Raw genomic sequence first — 19985 nt, 5'->3', positions numbered from 1 at the left:
CCTGGGCTTTGGCTTGTTGAGTGGCTGTTTAATGTGCAGGCGGCATTCTCTTAACCAAATTCAGCCCTTTGTTTTTCCTGAAGCTGCACAGAGCAGCCTCTAAGCCTGGAGGAGGACCTAGCCTCATCCAAGGCCTGAGTGGAGGAAAAAGGCTGGAATGATGGCTCATGAGCTCAGCTGCGGTTGCCAGTGTCTAGTCCAGAGGTAACAACAGTTTTCATGAGCCTTTTGCTCAGGAGCCCAGTGATTAATGCGCCAACATGAACACAATTGGACAGCCATGCTCCTAAAACTGGGTCAGGGCAAAGCAGTCCCAAATACAGACATGCGTTGTTCAAATCTTGGGACAAATAAAAGTTGTCCTCACTCAACCACTAAGGGAAATGGACTTGCATTGTTTGAGCGCCAACAGGTTTCAGGCTCTATGCTAGCTGCTTGCAGTAGGCTGCTTGATCCAGGCTCATAACAATGTAGAAAGTGGGCATTATTATGTCCGTTGTGTAGGAGAAGCAGGCACTCAGAGGTTAGAGAGCTACCTGAAGTTGTTGCCTTCATAAACCTGGTAGAAGAACCAGGGTCCTATCCTAGCCTTGCCAGACTAACACCATTCCCACATGCTCCCTTCTAGAATGGTCCGCCCTGAGGTCTCTTGTTGCTGTTGCTATTGTTGTTGTTGTTGTTTCTTCTGTGCTTCGCCCACTATCCCTTCTCAAATATTCACTGATGACCAAACGGCTGTGCTTGTAGGCATGATCTTGTGCCAAGCAAAGTACACAGGGAGCAAAGGGACCGTACCAAGTGCAGAGGCTAGAAACCAGTAGCTGAGATGTCCACAAGCATTTTTCATTGTCTCCCATATGACAGTGTTGGGTGCCACAGTGCAAGACGGGCAGTTTGGCTGCACAGCGCAAGCCTGGGGGCACCATTCTTAACATAAGTGTGTGGACTGGGGGTGGAGGAAGGTCCTGGCCAGCAGGTCTCTGTCTCCCCAGTCTGTGAAACCTCCACTCCATGAAAGCCAGAGCAGCATGACATTTATCAGTTGTCTCCATTTCAGCTCCTATAAGATATTATTTGAAGAGTAGTTGCTGTGATCTAAAATAGAATCAGCCTTGGTTTTTGTCTGTAAAGCGGAGGTCCATGTGATTTGTGACGAGTTGCCCAAATACACCCAGCGGTTATTGGCAAATCCAGAACCAACTCCGATATCATAGAGAAAAGCCCAGAGCCTCCTACGCCCATCCTTGCCTTTTGAACACCAGTTGCAAGGCCTCCTCTTGGCAAGATGTGGCTAAAGAAACATCCCTTGTGAGGCATCATGACAATTGATCTGCCTTGTGAGAAAACCCATCAAACTCCCTTTGATGATAGCAATCTGCTGAGGACTCACCCGATGCCAGGACTGTTCTAGGTGACTTTCAAGCCTTATCTCATTTAATTCTGGCAGAAACCATCAAGATGAAGCACTCTTATTGCCACTGCCTCACAAAAGAGAATATTTGCTCAGTGACTTACACATGGTTGACCCAGGAGGCCCTGAATCCCAAGCAAAGCTGTTTCTTCCTAAATGTTGCACTGAACAGAGAAATAATTCAGCCATTTCTTTCATTCATTTTGTATTTCTTCTGGTTACAATATAATTTTTTTTTTAATCTAGTGAGAGAAGCTTGAAAGCGGGTAGGCCAAGAGATCCTGTTTATTATTTAGGCAACAGTTTCAGTGATGACTTTCATATGAACCTTATCAGTGTCAAACCAGAGTTTACTAACACTTTGCTAACTTATAAACAGGCTCCCACACACTCACTCTGGAGCTTATACAGAGAAGCACATGTAAACATTTCAAAACATTTCTGGTGGACAATTAATTTTTTTCCTTTGGGAAAATATCCGATTGATGATAATAATGAAGCAATGCATATTTTGAAGATAAATAATATGAAAATGGGTGGCTTCAGTCTCTTTCAAGAATTGTGGGATGCTTAGAAATTGTCATTAAGTTTCTGTGTACTTAGAGGTCCATTTTGCAGTGGCTCCAAGGAGTGCGCTCAGGAATGCAAGATGGAAGAGGGGAGACCAGTTATGAGGTTTTTTGGTTTATTTGGAAATTCTATGTCTTCTGGAGAGCCAAGGACTTTTGTCTTTGAAACGTTCTTCGTTTTTTCTAAAGTACAGTGCTGTAATTCTAAGAACCTTCTCTGTGGCTACTTTCAGATTTCTTCCTTGCCGTTTCTGTTTGCTTTTTCTTTTTTCTCTCTTTGTCCTCTCTCTGTGGGAAAGGTAATCTGGGAGGGTGGCCAGTGCTGGCAGGGGAAAAACAGGAGCATGTTTATCACGGTTTATGACCCCAGCGCTTCCAAAAGGAGAAACGTTCACATCTGAGCATCCTCCTTGGGTCTATTGTCCTTCTCTGAGATCTTCAAAGATATCTCTTCCAAGGGGAACACTTGTGTCATTGTGGCTTCCTTTCCTCCAGAACCATTAAGATAATCTTCCTCCAGTTGAACATCAGACAACACTTTTGGTGAAGGACTTCAAGAAAAACACCAATAAAGCTAAATCTATGACCTTCAGTCTTGAATTGTGTGTATCAACTGTCAGATTTGAAAACCATTCACCTTAGGTTCACTCAGGGGCCCTGGAAAGGTCATTAAGACATCCAATGCCTCTCCTTTTCTCTTGGCACATAGTAGGATTGCACCTCCTTACCCACTTTGAAATTAAGCCTGACTGTGTGACTTGACTTGACTCTTGACATGACAATGGCAGAGCTAGGATCCCGAATGTAATCTGCTGTGGTCTCTTTCCCTCCATCCTGGCAACCAGCAACGTCTGCAAGAGTGACAACTCCATCAGCAGGCATGCCCCTGCTGATCTGTGAAGGGCATCTTTTACATGATGTAAGTAATCAGCAGATAGGTAGGGGTCCAGACCTGGGTGTCCTTCCGTGGAGAATTTCTTGACTGGGTAAGAGTAGCCTTCTGAAGGTTTCTTCTAAATATCCAATTACTATGAAATTTCAAGTTGGAAGTTAACTATGGTATCTTTCTGGGTGATGCCTCCATACTGTTTCCTGATCAAAGATCTAGGGGAAGATTTGGTCTTATCAGCTGTGTAAGCTTCATAGCCAAATCATTAATCTTCCTGAATCCCCATTCTGAAAATCTGCAAGTGGGGTGACAACCACCTCTGCCTATTTATGACCCTTTGGAGGAGTTTTAAAGGCAAAGTAAGATGGTGCTTGTGAAAATGCAGTCCAAGCCATGTCAATACAGTATCATCATTCCTAGGTATCAAGGGCATTGTGCTCACCAGCTCCTGGTTGCTGGCATGGGTGGTCTAAGGGTTGATGTAGATGGTCAGTGCTTTCTGATGGGGTCAGGGGCCGGGTGGCCTCACTGGATGGAGTAAGACGCTCTTTCTGAACTCAGGAACTGGAGGCCCTGTAACTCCTCAAAACTGTGCTGCCTGCAGCTAAGCCCGCTTTACCAAACACGAGTTCTGCATCTTGGTTCATCCATTTGCAAAACACCTGAAATATCTACCTCATAGGCTTGATCTAAACAAAATAACCACTAAATAAACACCCTGAAACCAGGAGGGTCCAAGAATCAGTTCTACTAGGACAGTGGTCCTTTTTTCCTCCTGAGAGTCCCTTCGGTTCTGGTAGGTCCCATTTGTGAGGAAGCCAGTCTCAAAAATCAATCATCTTGGCAATTTCTGAGACAGTGGGAGGCAAAAAAGCACTTATCAACTGTCTGCAAGTAAGAATATCTGTCTTTCCTAGCAGATAGATGGCCTTTCTTGGATATAGCCCACTAATTTTTATTAATCTTTTGCTGCGGAGTGGATCCTGAGTTTTGACTAATTTTTTTAACTTCAAATATTTGGATGATTTGAGACTCCCCCCCACCCAATAAAACGGCCTTTTAATTTTTACATATTTTTCCTTTCAGTGCAATGTGGTTTCTATTTTCAAGTACACAGATTCAGAATAACTCAGGTCTTCAATGCCTTCCTCCTCTTTTCCCTCCCTCCCTCATTTCCTGTTCTGTAGCACTCTGACCAGCCTTCGGCTGATTCTGGCTTCCTGGACGAAGCCTTGGAGCTGGACATCTTCCAAAACCACCCCTGGAAAACGATGGTGGCAACTCCCATAGACTCTTCCTTGGAACAAGCACCGCAGGACAGGTTGCCTCCCCATTTGGGAGTGTGGTTACCGAGCTGGGCAGGGATGTCAGGCTGTAACTGACTCATTCATGAGTCTGGCCTCAGTGCACAGAGAGAAGCCTGGATCCCCCTACCCCAGCCAAGCGGTTTCAGCTTATCTCTAAGGAGATTAGAGGACCTCTGGCTCATTGCTGCCTTTCTTTCGGAGCCAAAAGGCCTAGCAGATCAAAGTCAACATGACTTCACATAGCTAGGGGCTTATCTCCTGCCTGTCCTAAGACCACTGACCTCTCAATTACGGTTTTAAGAACAATTTCTTTTGGGGGAGGAAGTGCTCATAGGATGGAGGACAGTTTACACTTTCAGACCTCTGGTCCTGACCCTGCTGGCTGGGCGGCCTGTCATGACTGCTCACCATGCAATTAGGCAGCATTTTTCAATTCCCTTATAAAGAAAAAAAATGTTATTTTTGCCAAAAATATCTCCAAGTGTCCTAAAGCATTCTATTTTTCATATCTAATGAGGTGACACTGGAATTTGTTAGACGAATATGACTTTATCAAGCTTTAATGCTAACACTCCTCTCAAACCCAGAGCTTCATGGCGCGTCGAAGGAGACACTGATAACCCAAAGCCTTGGCTGACTGATGCATTTGGGTGCATTCCTGTGCTTTCTGGTGGAGACCAGCCCCTCACCCCCTGCATAGTTTCAGCCTCGTTAGAGTCTTCCTTGAAGCGTGGCCTGCTAGTTTGCAAGTTTTGAGTTGATTAAATTGAATGCCAAAGAAAAATATTTTGTACCCTGGTGCTGAAAAATTCTCTGAAAGAGGTGGACTTTTCAGATGGATGTTGCAAACTGGTGAATTATGCGTGTGTGTATTTACATATATGCGTATATGTGTGTGTGTGTGTGTGTGTGTGTATACACACACACACTTAGTTTTTTGAATGTCCGTCTAGTCAAAGCTATGGTTTTTCCAGTAGTCATGTGTGGATGTGAGAGTTGGACTACAAGGAAAACTGAGTGCCAAAGAATTGATGCTTTAGAACCATGGTGTTGGAGAAGATTCTTCAGAGTCCCTTGAACTGCAAGGAGATCAAACCAGTCTATCCTAAAGGAAGTCAGTCCTGAATATTCATTGGAAGGAATGATGCTAAAGCTGAAACTCCAGTACTTAGGCCACCTGATGTGAAGAACTGACTCATTGGAAAAGACCCTGATGCTGGGAAAGATTGAAGGTGGGAGGAGAAGGGGACAACAGAGGATGAGATGGTTGGATGACATCACCGACTCGATGGACATGACTTTGAGCAAGCTCCGGGGAGTTGGTGATGTACAGGGAAGCCTGGTATGCTGCAGTCCATGGGGTTACAAAGAGTTGGACACAACTGAGTGACCGAACTGAACTGAACTGATACATGCACTGTTTTCATTGTTCAGTAGCTAAGTTGTGTCTGATTCTTTGCAACCTCATGGACTGCAGCATGCCAGGGGGTCCAGACTGTCCTTCACTCTCTCCCAGGGCTTGTTCAAACTCATTTCCATTGAGTCAGTGAGGCCACCCAACCATCTCATCCTCTGTTGCCCCCTTCTCCTCCATATATATGTATATATATACCCACACACACATATATATATACATAACATATACATACATATATACATACACATTATGTATATATACACACATGGGCATACTTAGTGTATTTCATTTTATTGCACTTTACAAATATTACATTTTTCACAGACTTAAGTTTTGCAGCAATTACATCAAACAAGTCTATCAGGGCCATTTTTCCAATAGCATTTGCTCACTTCCTGTCTCAGTGCTATATGTTGATCATTCTCACAATATTTCAACTTTTTTCATTATTATTTTATTTGTTTATGGTGATCTATGATCAGTGAACTTCTTGCAAAATGATGATAGCACCCACCCATTCAATAAAGATGATAGCAACCACTCAGATGGTGGTTAGAATTTTATAGCATTAACAGTATTTTTAAATTAAAATAGGTACATTTCTTATTTATACATAAGACTATTGCATATTTAATACAATACAGTGTAAACATAACTTTTGTATGCACTGGGAAAGCAAAAAAATTAATGTCACTTGCTTTATTGTGTTATTTGCTTTATTGTTGCAGTCTGGACCGGAACTTGAAATATCTCTGACATATGCCTGTGTACACACACACACACACACAGACACACACACACACACACACACATGTGCGTGCATGCTCAGTCACTTCAGTTGTGTCTAAATATTTGCGACCCTATGGACTGTAGCCCACCAGGCTCCTCTGTCCATGGGATTCTCCAGACAAGAATACTGAAGTGGGTTGCCATGCTCTCCTCCAGGGGATCTTCCCAACCCAATGATCAAATGTCTCTTATGTCTCCTGCATTGGCAGGCAGATTCTTTACCACTAGCACCACCTGGGAAGCCACATACACACACACACACATACACACACTTTTTACTAGCAGATATACTGTCTCTTTATTGGATGTTTGTGCCAGGTTCCCTGGAAGATACCATGGATGTGTATAACCAGTCTCTCCCCTTGAGAAGCTGTACCAAGGAGTGATGAATTAAGTGTTAGATTGTTGTAATAGACTAGAGCTCAGACTCCAGGGCACTCAGACTGGGGTTTGAATCTCGGCTTCAATGATGACTACCTGTTTACCCTCAAGAAGTAACTTAACTTCTCAACCTTCTGTTTCTTTGTCTTTAAAACTGGGAGAAGCATCCTTAGTGCTTCTCAGGTTTCTGTAAGGATCAAATGACATAAACCATTAAGGTCTATAGTCCAGTGTACGGCATATGTAAGTATTCAATAAATAGTCTTGGCTAGTTGTTTCATTATTATTGTGTAAATTTTAAAATGTTGTTCAAGGTGGGGTAGGATTTACTGAAAGGCAGAGAGGCAGAGAGCCCTTCGTGGAGCAGAAGTGGACAGGAGCGCAGACTGAGCATCAAGGCAACCTCTGGGAAGCCCCCAGGAGCCACCAGCAGGTTCTGTGCTTGCCTTCCTAAACATTCAAACTTATCTGCCTGCACGACTTGCTGGAAATTACCCAGGAAGCCACGTAGTTAGTTTTCTGTGTCTGTTACAGATGAGGGTCAGTTGTCGTTTCCATCATAAAATCCATGCTTCATGGATCTAAAGCTTGGAATTTAAAATGACATGGGGCTTAAACTCCACTTAACACTTTTGATTTAAAACCTTCTCAGAGAACAAGACTCCACTGCAGGCTTTTTGGTATAAGTTACCTTTTGAAAATGAATTCCGCATCTGGTTTTGCATAGGCTTTTCAATGACAAATAGCTTTAAACCAAGAGTCATTAAAAATCAACACTTTTAAAAAGCAAATAATCAGCCATATTTACTTTCTCTTTAGACAAATGACAGGTGCCTGGGTAGGGTTTCATTTTTATCTCTCTTAATGATGACTTTCCAAAATGGCTACTTGAGAAAAGGGCAGTTTGGAGAAAGGAAGGCAAGGCACTTTTAGAGGTTACTTTCTTAGCCTCTAGAGACGTATATTTAATTCATTCAAACTTTATTATGGAATTTGATTTTAAAGATAAAAATGTGTCATATATAATATCAGTATATGCTTTGTCTTTTGGTTTATGCATCAGACACTCTACAGCTACATAGACATCTGTTAGAAGACTGATCCAAGAGTTTTATTTCAAAATAGCAAGATCAATATTCCACAGAAAGTAGCTGATGGCCAAGATCAACAAGGAATTTTAATTTTTTCTTGAAAAAAATAATTGCTCTGATTTTACCTTTGGAGAGAAATGGCAACATGAAAATGTTCAGAGAAGATTCCAAGGGAAAGTTGAAAGTTGGAAGCACTTACAGGAAATGAACTCGATCTAGTAGAAAATTTTAAAATTCCATAAAGTTTAGTTGTTATTGTTTAGTCATTAAGTCGTGTCTCTTTGTGACTCCATGGACTGTAGCCCTCCAGGCTCCTCTATCCATGGGATTTTCCAGGCAAGAATACTGGAGTGGGTTGCCATTTCCTTCCACAATAGTGTTTAGTATCATGGTGTAAATAAACCTTTTTGTGTTTCTCTAAAGAACATTGCCTACTCCAGTATTCTTGCCTAGAGAATCCCGTGGACAGAGGAGCCTGGTGGCTGCTGTCCATAGGGTTACACAGAGTCGGACACGACTGAAGCAACTTAGCACACATGCATGCATTGGAGAAGGAAACGGCAACCCACTCCAGTATTTTTGCCTGGAGAATCCGGGGACAGAGGAGCCCGGTGGGCTGCCATCCATGGGGGTCGCACATTTTGGACACAGCTGAAGCGACTTAGCAGCAGCAGCAGCAGAGAACATTGCCTAACACCTCCAGGTGAAGGTGATGGGAAAAGAGAAAGATCACGAGCTGCAACTTCATTTACTTGCAGTTTTTATTGTGAGCAGGAGCACAAGTAATGGCAGATGGGACTTGGGGAAATGCGTTTCCCCCTTCTGAACAGACTTGGTTATCTCCCTTGGCCTTTCAGTTTTTATTTTCCAGAATCCAGTGAATGTATCTTCTCATCTTGGGCTACATTCATAATTAGACTTAAATTCTAAGAAAAGCTATTAAAAGCCTCAGGCAAGGCTGGTGAGGGAGTACAGCTTCATGTACTATTGAACTGGATGAACTGGTTTCCTTGGACTCAAGCTGGAGGAAGATGCCTGAACGACTCCCAGGCCCTTGTGGATTTCTACTCGCTGAGTAAAGATGTGAGAGCTCAGGTATCCTGTCCACTCAGAGACAGACTGAAAAGTAATGACAACAATATTGGCAGCTTCCTCTAGACTCCAGAGGTGTGATTTCTTTCCTTAGCCCTTGAACCTGGCCCAACCCTGTGACTTGCTATGACCAATAGAATATGGCAAAGTTGTATAAGTTCTGGAGCCTAGGCTTCAAGTGGCCTTGCAGCTCCTGCCTTTGTCCTCAGAATACTTGTCACCACATAAGAAAGCCCAGCTAGATGATTGAGACTGTGTGGTGAGAAAGGTCAGACTGACCATCAGCATCAAGGTTCCATGCATGTGAGTGAGGTCATCTGAGTCCCTCCAGCCCAGCTGGGTCACTGGCTGATGGTCCCTGCCTGCAATGAAATGTGAGCACAGGCAAGACCAGAAGAACTTCCTATCGACACACAGAATCACGAGAAACAACAAACTGGGATTTTAAGTCAGGGTCCATGGGCCATTCTGACCAGGCATGAGCTTTTCTAAATAAAGTTTTATTAGAACAGCATTACAGTCATTCATTCCATATTGTCTATGGCTGCTCTTATGCCTCAACACAGAACCAAGTAGTTGTAACAGGAACCATGTGGCCCTCAAAGCCTAAGCTATTTACTCTGTTGTCCTGTATGAAACAAAAGTTTGTCTACCCGTGTTTTAGCCATTAAGTGTCTTGATATGCAGTAAAAAAAAAAAAAAAAAAAAAAAAAAAAAAAAAAAAAAAAAAACAACTAGTTGGTGTATTAGGCAGTGTTCTCTAGAGAAACAGAAGCAATAGCTTTGGTCTATGTGGTGATAGAGGCTGAGAAGTCCCCAGATCTGCAGTCACCAAATCAGCCCAGGAAAGCTTATAGTGTAGTTCCACTCCCAAACTGACTGTCTAGAAACTCGAGAACGTGTGTTTCGGTTCAAGTTTGAAGGCAAGAAAGGACTGGTATTCCAACTCAAGTGATCAGGCAGTTCTTACCATTGAGACAGTCAGCCCTTTTTGTTCTACTCAGGCCTTCGACAGGTCAGATGAGGCCCACCTATCTTGGGGAGGGCAAGCTGCTTTATTCATTCTATCATTTCAAACATTGATCTCATCCAGAAACACCCTCTTAGACACATCCAGAGTAATGTTTGACCACATTATCTGGGCACCCTGTGGCCCAGTCATGTTGATGCATAGAATTAACCATCATAGCTGGTATCAGGATAGGTTTTGTTTCAGTAACAAAAACTTACAATTAATGACGTTGGACTAGGAGGTGGACAGAAGGTGGACAGGGCACTATTAATGAGGGTTAAAAAGAAGGTAAAGAAACAACTGCTGAAGGCTAGAGAAAAGGCAACCCAGGTTATGTCCAGTGGAACAATAGCAGTCCAAACTATTAATATCACCAAGGTAATAGGGAATCTAGAAAACTATCCATGGAATTCATAGATATGGCAAAGGAAATCTCTAGATAGAATATGGAAAGTACCAACTGGCTTCTCCTAGTTGCCTGTGATAGTGTACATGAAGAGAAAGATGAGATGGAGAACTGTTCATTTTACAAGCAGAATATAGAGGGAATATAGAGGGCTCAGGACAGATTTGATTAGAAAACAAGACCGTCTCTCATTTCAGCACACACAAGCCTCATCCCAGTTATGAGATTCCTTATTAAGACCTCAGAAAGTTTTAAACTGTTGTCTCATAGGCTCTCTCAGCTAGCAAAGGGCTTCTGAGAATCTCAAGGGGGTATCCTACAGCAGATTCACACTCAGCCCAAAGTAGAGGCAGTGAAAGAAAGTCGCTCAGTCATGTCCGACTTTTTGCAACCCCATGGACTGCACAGTCCATGGGATTCTCCAGGACAGACTATTGGAGTGGGTAGTCTTTCCCTTCTCCAGGGGATCTTCCCAACCCAGAGATCAAACCCAGGTCTCCCTCATTGCAGGCAGATTCTTTGCCAGCTGAGCCACAAGGGAAGCCCATGAATACTGGAGTGGGTAGCCTATCCCTTCTCCAGCAGATCTTGGGGTCCCCTGCATTGCGGCGGATTCTTTACCAACTGAGCTATCAGGGAAGCAAATAGAGGCAGGTTTGTCTCAAAAAAGAATGGATGTGATTTGGGGGGCACTGCAATCAGAATCATGTGAAATTCACAAAGTTTTAAAGACACGGTATTGGACCTAAAAAGGCAGAGATAGTTCAAAATGAAAAGAGCCTCTGAGCCCCCAAATTTCTATGGGAAAGAAGCAGGCAGAGAAAAAAGCTATACAGTTGCAAAATGTGCCATGTCTAATGGGAAAGGAAGGACAACTCAAAGAGCGGAGCCAAGACCCAGAGAATGGAGCCAGGAGTCAAGGAGAACAGGTTATGGACCCACTCTGTGTGGACTGAGTGTGTGTGTCCCTCTAATATCCACAACCCCCTTTGTGTTGTGTTGGGGGTGGGACCTTTGGGAGGTAATTGGGTTTGTTTCAGGTCATGGAGGTAGAGCCCCGTGTTGAGATCCCTTGTGAGCACATGAAGAGATCAGAACTCTCTCTCTGTATCCAGTTGTGTACAATGAGTGAGAAGGCAGCCGTCTAAAGATCAGGAAGAGAATCCTCCCTAGACGTGGAATCTGCCAGCGCAGTCTTGGACTTCCAGTCTTTTGATCTGTGAGAAATAAATGTGTGTTGTCTAAGTTCCCCAGTCTATGGTATTCTGTGATAGCAGCCCTAACTGCGGTGCAGTCCGAAGGAGCAGAAGAGGCCCTGATCAGGGAGTGTTCCATACTCCTGGAGTAGGAAAATTGGAAATTTGGGCCTGGCTGGACTTCAGAATGCTATGGACCAGCAAAAGCCATGTGCCTCCCATTTCTCCTCTTTTGAATAGAAATATCTACTGTGATGATCTGCTTTACCAAGTATGTTGCAAAGTAGGGGCAGATAACAGTTTAGTTGAGTTGTCTGATTCAAGGGGTGCTGCAGCTGAAGAACTACACCCAAGGAACTAGATGATCAAGTCCCTGGACTTTGAGATTGACACTGTAATGGGATCAAATCTTTGGTCAAGTGGGCGAATGTATTTTGTGTGTAGGACCAATGAAAAAAATTATCCAGCCCCTCCTATTAGAGATGGAAGCTATTTCATCACCCCTTATACCTAAACTGGCCTTGTGACTTACTTTGGCCAACAGAATATGGCAGAAGTGACATTAAGGCGTTCCAGAACTTGATCTTCATGAGACCTTGGAGCATCCACCTTCCATTTTGGCCAACTAATGCTCCATGATCGAAAACCCCACTTAGATATCAGAGAGAGAGGCACAGCCAACAGCCAGACCAAGGCCCCAGACATGTGAGTTAGGTCACTTTAGACTCTCCACACTCAGCTACGAAGCCAAGTGCCTGAGGCCACATGAGTGAGCCCAGGTGAGACCAGGAAAACAACTATCCCATCAACCTACAGAGCCAAGAGAAGCAATAATTTGTGGTTTTAAGCAAATATATTTGGGGTGGTTTGTTACGCAGCAGTGAATAACTGATACACTTTACAACTAATTATTTTTTATGTGCACATTCAACTGAAGGAAATTCAGGGAGAACAGCACGTTTAAAATTTTCCCCTATGGAAAAGTAATCTTTGTATACAATTTCAAACATAATACCTTTCCTTCTACTAAAATCTGCCATCATCACAGGCACTATACCAAACTGAATAGAAACCCAAGATCATGAAAACAGATCAGTCTTCAATAGTCAAAAAAAAAAAAAAAGCAGTTCTACACCCACAAATCATTCCACTTATGTTTATAAATAAATTTATATTTGTACATATATATTATTAAAAGATGACAACAAAGACTTTCTTCCAAATTAGGAGCAAGATTTTCCATCCCAGAATCTACCTGGGGCTACCCGGAGGGACATATTTAACTCAAAAATACTGGTTAGCCACACAAACTGGGAAAGACTATTACTCAGCTGTAACAACACAGTCACTGCAATGAAGGCAAAGAGGAATTTGGGGTCATTGTTTTAAAGCGTGGCTGACTGCAACACTTGCTGCTTAGAAAATTAAAATGGAGCTTGATGTTTGAACAAAAGTCTCCATGAGTGAATAGAGCTTTCTTCCTCTCATTGAAAAAAACGTTCATATAAGCAGTGATGAATTTCCCTGTCACTACATTTGAACAGAATGAGGGCACATTGAAGCCATAGGAATTTTCAGCCAACCACTTGGGGTTGGGGGGTGGGGTGCTTGTTATGTGTTTACTGGCATCCTGCCCATGGCTGGAACTTATGTGAGTCATTTTGGTTTGTGTCTCTGTTTCTGTTTGTAAGAAGGGAGCTTCTTTCTCCCCCAGGGCTTGGCTCATTTCTACCTGTGGCTGTTCTGAGCATGCATGAGCTTACTGATAACTACGATTAAATGCCATTTCAAAAATCTTCCTGGTATTACTCATTCTTCCTTACTAGGATTCAAAGTGGAGCTCTGCTACTTACCGTGGGATCTTGGACAAGTTACATAACCTCTGAGTTTCAGTGTCTCATCCATGGAGAAAAATAATCCTTGTGCCTTACAGGATAGGTGGGAAGATTAGCAACAATATGGGTTGTCATCGTTGTTTAGTCTCTAAGTCGTGTTTGACTCTTATGCGACCTCATGGACTGTAGCCCGCAAGTCTCCTCTGTTTATGGGATTTTCCAGGCATGAATACTGGAGTGGGTAGCCATTCTCTTCTCCAGGGGATCTTCCTCACCCAGGGATAGAACCCACATCTCCTGCTTTGGCAGGTGGATTCTTTACCACTGAGCCACCAGGGAAGCCTCAACAATATGCGTACAACACCTCTAATGTTGGACATGCACAGTACTTCTCTTACGGAGATTTGATGTGGACCTTAAAAGTTAACATGTGCAAAGCTCTCAGGAACAGTGGCTTGCACATGGTAAGGGTTTGCTAAATAAAATAAAAATCTTTTGGATTCTTGTAATCCATAGATGTCAGACGCCAGGAAATTTACCTTTAATTGTGCATGTAAAGCACATGATCATTTGTGACTAAGACTAGTGGTCAAAGTGCAAGTGTGCCCTGGATTCCATGCAACCTGCACATATGGGATGCCTGCTGTATACACCGTGTTAAGCACCTAGGAGAGCTCAGGGGAAGATGGAGCAGCAGAGGAGAGCTTAGCCAAGTGTCACCTGAGTTTTCTAAGTTAATCTCTATAGACTACTGGTGTTGCCCACTCAGCTTCTTAGCCCATGTGGTGGTGGTTTAGTTGCTAAGTCATGTTGGACTCTTGTGACCCATGGACTGTAGCCTGTCAGGCTTCTCCGTCCATGGGATTCTCCAGGCAAGAATATTGGAGTGGCTTGCCATTTCCTTCTCCAAGGTTGGATCTCCTTGCAGTCCAAAGGACTCTTAAGAGTCTTCTCCAACACCACAGTTCAAAAGCATCAGTTCTTCGGCACTCAGCTTTCTTTATAGTCCAATTCTCACATCCATACGTAACTACTGGAAAAACCATAGCCTTGACCAGATGGACCTTTGTTGGCAAAGTAATGTCTCTGCTATTTAATATGCTGTCTAGGTTGGTCATAGTTTTTCTTCCAAGGAGCAAGCATCTTTTAATTTCATGGCTTCTGTCACCATCTGCAGTGATTTTGGAGCCCAAGGAAATAAAGTCTGTCACTGTTTCCATTGTTTCCTCATCTATTTGCCATGAAGTGATGGGACTAGATGCCATGATCTTAGTTTTTTAAATGTTGGGTTTTAAGCCAGCTTTTTTACTCTCATCTTTCACTTTCGTCAAGAGACTCTTTAGTTCTTCTTCACTTTCTGCCATAAGGGTGGTGTCATCTGCATATCTGAGGTTATTGATATTTCTCCTGGCAATCTGATTCCAGCTTGTGCTTCATCCAGCCCAGCATTTCTCATGATGTACTTTGCATATAAGTTAAATAAGCAGGGTGATAATATACAGCCTTAACATACTCCTTTCCCAATTTGGAACCAGTCTGTTGTTCCATGTTCAGTTCTAACTGTTGCTTCCTGACCTGCATACAGATTTCTCAGGAGGCAGGTCAGGTGGTCTGGTATTCCCATCTCTTTAAGAATTTTCCACAGTTTGTTGTGATTCACACAGTCAAAGGCTTTGGCATAATCAGTAAAGCAGAAGTAGATGTTTTTCAGGAATTCTCTTGCTTTTTCTATGATCCAACAGATGTTGGCAGTTTGATCTCTGGTTCCTCTGCCTTTTCTAAATCCAACTTGAACATCTGGAGGTTCACGTACTGATGAAACCTGTCTTGGAGAATTTTGAGCATTACTTTGCTAGTATGAAGGTGAGTGCAATTGTGCAGTAGTTTGAGCATTTTTTGGCATTGCCCTTTTTTGGGGTTGGAATGAAAACTGACCTTTTCCAGTCTTGTGGCCACTGCTGAGTTTTCCAAATTTGCTGGCATGTTGAGTGCAGCACTTTCACAGCATCATCTTTTAGGATTTGGAATAGCTCAACTGGAATTCCATCACCTCCACTAGCTTTGTTCATAGTGATGCTTCCTAAGGCCCACTTGACTTCACCTTCCAAGATGTCTGGCTCTAAGTGAGTGATCACACCATCGTGGTTATCTGGATCATGAAGATCTTTTTTGTATAGTTCTTCTGTGTATTCTTGCCACCTCTTCTTAATAGCTTCTTCTTCTGTTAGGTCCATACAGTTTCTGTCCTTTATTGTGCCCATCTTTGGATGAAATGTTCCCTTGGTATCTCTAATTTTCTCAAAAATTAGACCTGGGTATCTGTACATTTATCAGGAACTCTGACATTTCTTAAGCTGTGCCTTGGAAGACTGGTTTTTGGGGACCACAGAGATAGTCACACTGAAAGACTAAAAGAGAAGGAGATGAAGTGGGATGAAATGGGAAAAGAAAACGGAGCATAGATGACAAGGGAGAGCAGTGTTCTTTTTTAAAAATTTCTATTGGGATATAGTTGGACTTCCCAGGTGGCTCAGTGCTAAAGAATCCTCCTGCCAATGTGGGAGGCTTGGGTTTGATCCCTGGGTTGGAAAGATCCCCTTGAGTGGGAAATGGCAGCCCACTTCAGTGTCCTTGGCTGGAAAATTCTATGGACAGAGGGACCTAGCTGGTTACAGTCCATCAGGTCACAAAGAGTCAAACACAACTGAGCGGCTGAGCATGCAGAGTGCAGTTGCTTCACAGTGTCGTGCTCTCCTGCACAGCAGAGTGAATGGGCCGTGCTCTCCTGCACAGCAGAGGGAATGGGCCATACATGTACATGTACCGCCTCGCTTTTGGACTTCATTCCCACTCTGGTCAGTGCAATGCATTAAGTAGAGTTCCCTGTGCTATACAGCAGGTTTTCGTTAATTATCTATCTTGGAGTTTTTTTAAAATGGGTCATTTATGTGTGTGTAGATTTGCAGTGTACATTATGCATTAATGTATCCTTTACTGTCGAGCTTGGCAAAAAAAAATGCGAAGCCATGTCCTGAAATACATTTATCAAAATTGCTTGCTACTAAGAATCCCCAGGGAACTTGCTAGAAATACAGATTCCTATGGCCCTGGCCAGTCATTCCGACTGGGTCTGTTTGGAATGGGGCAGGAATTTCCTGCATTTCTCCTCTGCCCTTATTTTCTTTAAATAACAGGTACCCTGTGATTCTTATCATCATCAAGTATGTGGGGAATGGCGGGGAGGGGTGCACACTCTGGCCCTAACTCCACACAGCTTTGTTTTTGAGAAAAAAGGAGCTAGCAAAGAAGGCTAAGTGCTCAGTGCAATTGGTATTCAGAGTGGGAAAGCTGCAAAATCATGATAGATTAAAACCCAATGGGTGAAAGAGTGAGGAGCGGTGAGCTTGCTAACCATGACCCTGACCTGTCATGCCCCTTCTTAAGACCAAGTACTCATTCCTTCTTTCAACCTGCATCTCCTGGGACTACCAAAGGCCCTTGAAGACCAGTTCTTCATTCCTCCACACCTTTGATGTATAGAAATGGATACTGACTCTCTGGCATCAACAGCTCGGGAGGCAGAGATAGACTCTGAACCTGTGTCCCTCCAACGCAGCGCCCGGCTCTTTGGTTCTCAGTGTCCTCTCTGGGATGCTGGCCCTTCCCACCTGACTTCTACTACCCTATCTCCTCAGCTTGCTGACCGTGTCCTTTTGACCTTTTGCAGCCTCTGTCATCCTCCACGGTGACAGAAAATACTCTCAGATAGTGAGGAGGGAGAGAGGCCCATCTCTGCTCACCCTGACCTACCAGGAGATTAGCCTGGTGCTCGGGAACTGCTGGGAGAAATGTGACTCTTCATCTCGTCCATGCTCCCCTGTCCCAGGGCTCTTATCGAAACACCAGGGAGGGAGACAAGTCTTCAAGGAGACGCAGGGCCTCCCCTGTGGGATGCAGCCATTCCTTATCATGATGTAAAACAAAACCCTGGCTTGGGCACAGCCCAGAAACCTCTGCCTGATCTTCCTCGCCTCCAGGAGAAAGCTTCATCCCCATCCCATGGAGGCTCGAGTGGGGAGTGAGAGGGCCTGGCCCTAGCTCTGCATCCCGCCTGGAGGACCAGCTGCCCTTCTGGGTGGGGGCTTAGGAGGGAAGGGAAGTTTGGAGGAGCCCCTGGGGCCCCATGGTTCAGGGGTTTGTCCCCTGGGATTTGATAGGAAAGTTGTTTGCAACCCACCAGGGCCACCAGGAGGGAAAGACTCAGAGTCCGGGCACCACTTCTCAGAAAATGACCCTTGTCCCTTTTTCCATCTGTCTGCATGAAACCTTCACTTGGAAGTGTGATTTGGCTGAGTAGAATAGTGAAGAGGATGTTTAGGGAAAATGTCAAATTGAGGTTAAATTAAACTTTTCAAATTAAATGTTAAACCACTAACATCCACTAAGTGTGTGTTTGTGCATGAGCGAGAGGGAGAGAGAGAGAGAGATTGTTTGGGAAAAGTGGCTTGGAGTGCAGAAAGAGCTGTTATCTGAGAACAAGACCACACAGGCATGAGTCTTGGCTTTATCACGTCCACCAGCCTCTGAGCCTCAGGTTTATTCTTCTCTGAAGTGGGGGAAATGACAGAGGGCATCTTGGATTCAACAAAGCTTGAGTCATTCCTACCACATGCCAGACAACACGTGGGAACTTTTCTCATATGTGAACTTAATGCACGATCACACATAATTCCATTTGGTGGAGATGTCACCCATTCGTGGGTGTGGTTATGGAAAATGAGTTTCAGGGATTTTCATGGGGTAGCAGACTGGATCTCCTGGATGGTACATCTCTGCTGCACCATGGTTGCTCCAGACTCGTATTAAGACTCTACATCATTCATTCATTCACTCACTCTTTCATTCAATTCAGATACTTGTAGAGTGCCTATAATATGCCAGGCACTGTTCTAAGTTGGGGATTCATTGGTAAATAAGACAGATGAGGTTCCTGCTATGGTCTAGAGAAGAAAGGTTATAAACAGATAATAAGGCATAAGGCAAGAGTAAAATAAAATGGAGCAATAGAATGCCCTGAATAAAATAAAATGGGGCAATACAATAAGAGTGAATTCAAGGGCCATTACTTAGAAGGGACATGGCCTCCTTCAGAACAATATTATTAAAACACAGTCTGGATCCTTCTGCCTTTAAGGGACAAATGTGCTCTGCCAAGTGTCCAGAGACTCTGGAAGCTTATCTTTATAACCACTCTAAGCTGCTTGGTGCCTCTCGCAGGCATTTTGTTCACTGTGATAGCTGTGTGTCCTCATCTTCAAAAGAAGATCAGATAATGAGATTGAGAGGCCACCAGACAAAACAAAGTACATGGTTTTATGCCAATTTGAACTCAGTTTAGAAAGAAACATAAGGCATGATCTAAATAAACCCCGTTTTTTTCCCTAAATGAACAGTCGTGTGTGTGTGTGTGTGTGTGTGTGTGTGATGTTTCTTCCAATTAGCACAAGATGCTCTGTGGCCAGAACTCATTGATGAGTTTCAGTGTCACGGCTCCCCGCAGCCCCTTCTCCAGCCATCACATCCTGTTTATTGCCACTGGGATCTAGAAAGAATTAATCAAGAGCTGAGGATCAAGGACATCATGATCTTGGTGGGGAAGGTGGGGGGGTACTCAGTCAAACTCCGGCCTCCAGTTGCCAAGTCAGATTCACTCCCTTCTCAGACCCTCCCCAAGGCCACCAGGCCTCATGCCTGTCCTTACTCAGGAGCAGAAAAGAGCTCTTAGCCACTTGCCAAACTGGGGGCCCACCTCTCATTGTCTTCGGCCTCGTTCACTTATGATTCATGTTATTTCCAAGCTCAGTTGTTCAGTTGTGTCTGACTCTTTGTGACCATACGGACTGAAGCCCGTCAGGCTCCTCTGTCTATGGAATCTTCCAGGCAAGAATACTGGAGTGGGTTGCCATTTCCTTCTCCAGGGGGTCTTCCCGACCCAGGGATCGAACCCACTTCTCCTGTGGCTCCTGCTAATTTCCATGCCCCCAGCTAACACAAAAGGCAGCCTGGCGCTCGCTTTCCTGCACTGGCTCCCATATCCTCAGTGAGCACTGCTGATGCTGCAGAGATTTTTCACGCTAGATGGGACCTGAGAAATCTTGTTGCTCAGCAGTTTGATTTGACTTATGCATTTAATTATTTAATTACTTAATGGGGTTTTGGCCACCACACCCTTTGTTGAAACAAAATTTTGTAGAGTTCCAAAATGTAAAACAGATACTAGCGGGTGGGGGGCCCAGAGTCCCTCCTCCTGGGCCCCCGTCTACCTGCTGCAGCCTCTAGGGAGACCCTCAAAATGCCCCAGGTCTTCCCAGCAGCCCCGTCTGGAAAACACCCATCTCCTTCCAATCCCCTCCAGTTCCAAAAGGGCCGGGGCCCAGTGAAAGTTCCTGTTTGCAGTGGCCAGTTGCTAGGAAATAGGTGAGCAATTCATTCAGTGCAGAAAGTCAAAGGAATAGCGGTGGAATGGGGAGGTGGCTAGTGTGGGAGGCTCATGGCAGAACTGGGGAGTTGGCTCGAGAAGTGGGATCCTC

Source organism: Bubalus bubalis, chromosome 23, assembly GCF_019923935.1.
Source record: "Bubalus bubalis isolate 160015118507 breed Murrah chromosome 23, NDDB_SH_1, whole genome shotgun sequence".
Classification (NCBI taxonomy): domain Eukaryota; kingdom Metazoa; phylum Chordata; class Mammalia; order Artiodactyla; family Bovidae; genus Bubalus; species Bubalus bubalis.
This window is presented reverse-complemented; position numbering follows the sequence as displayed.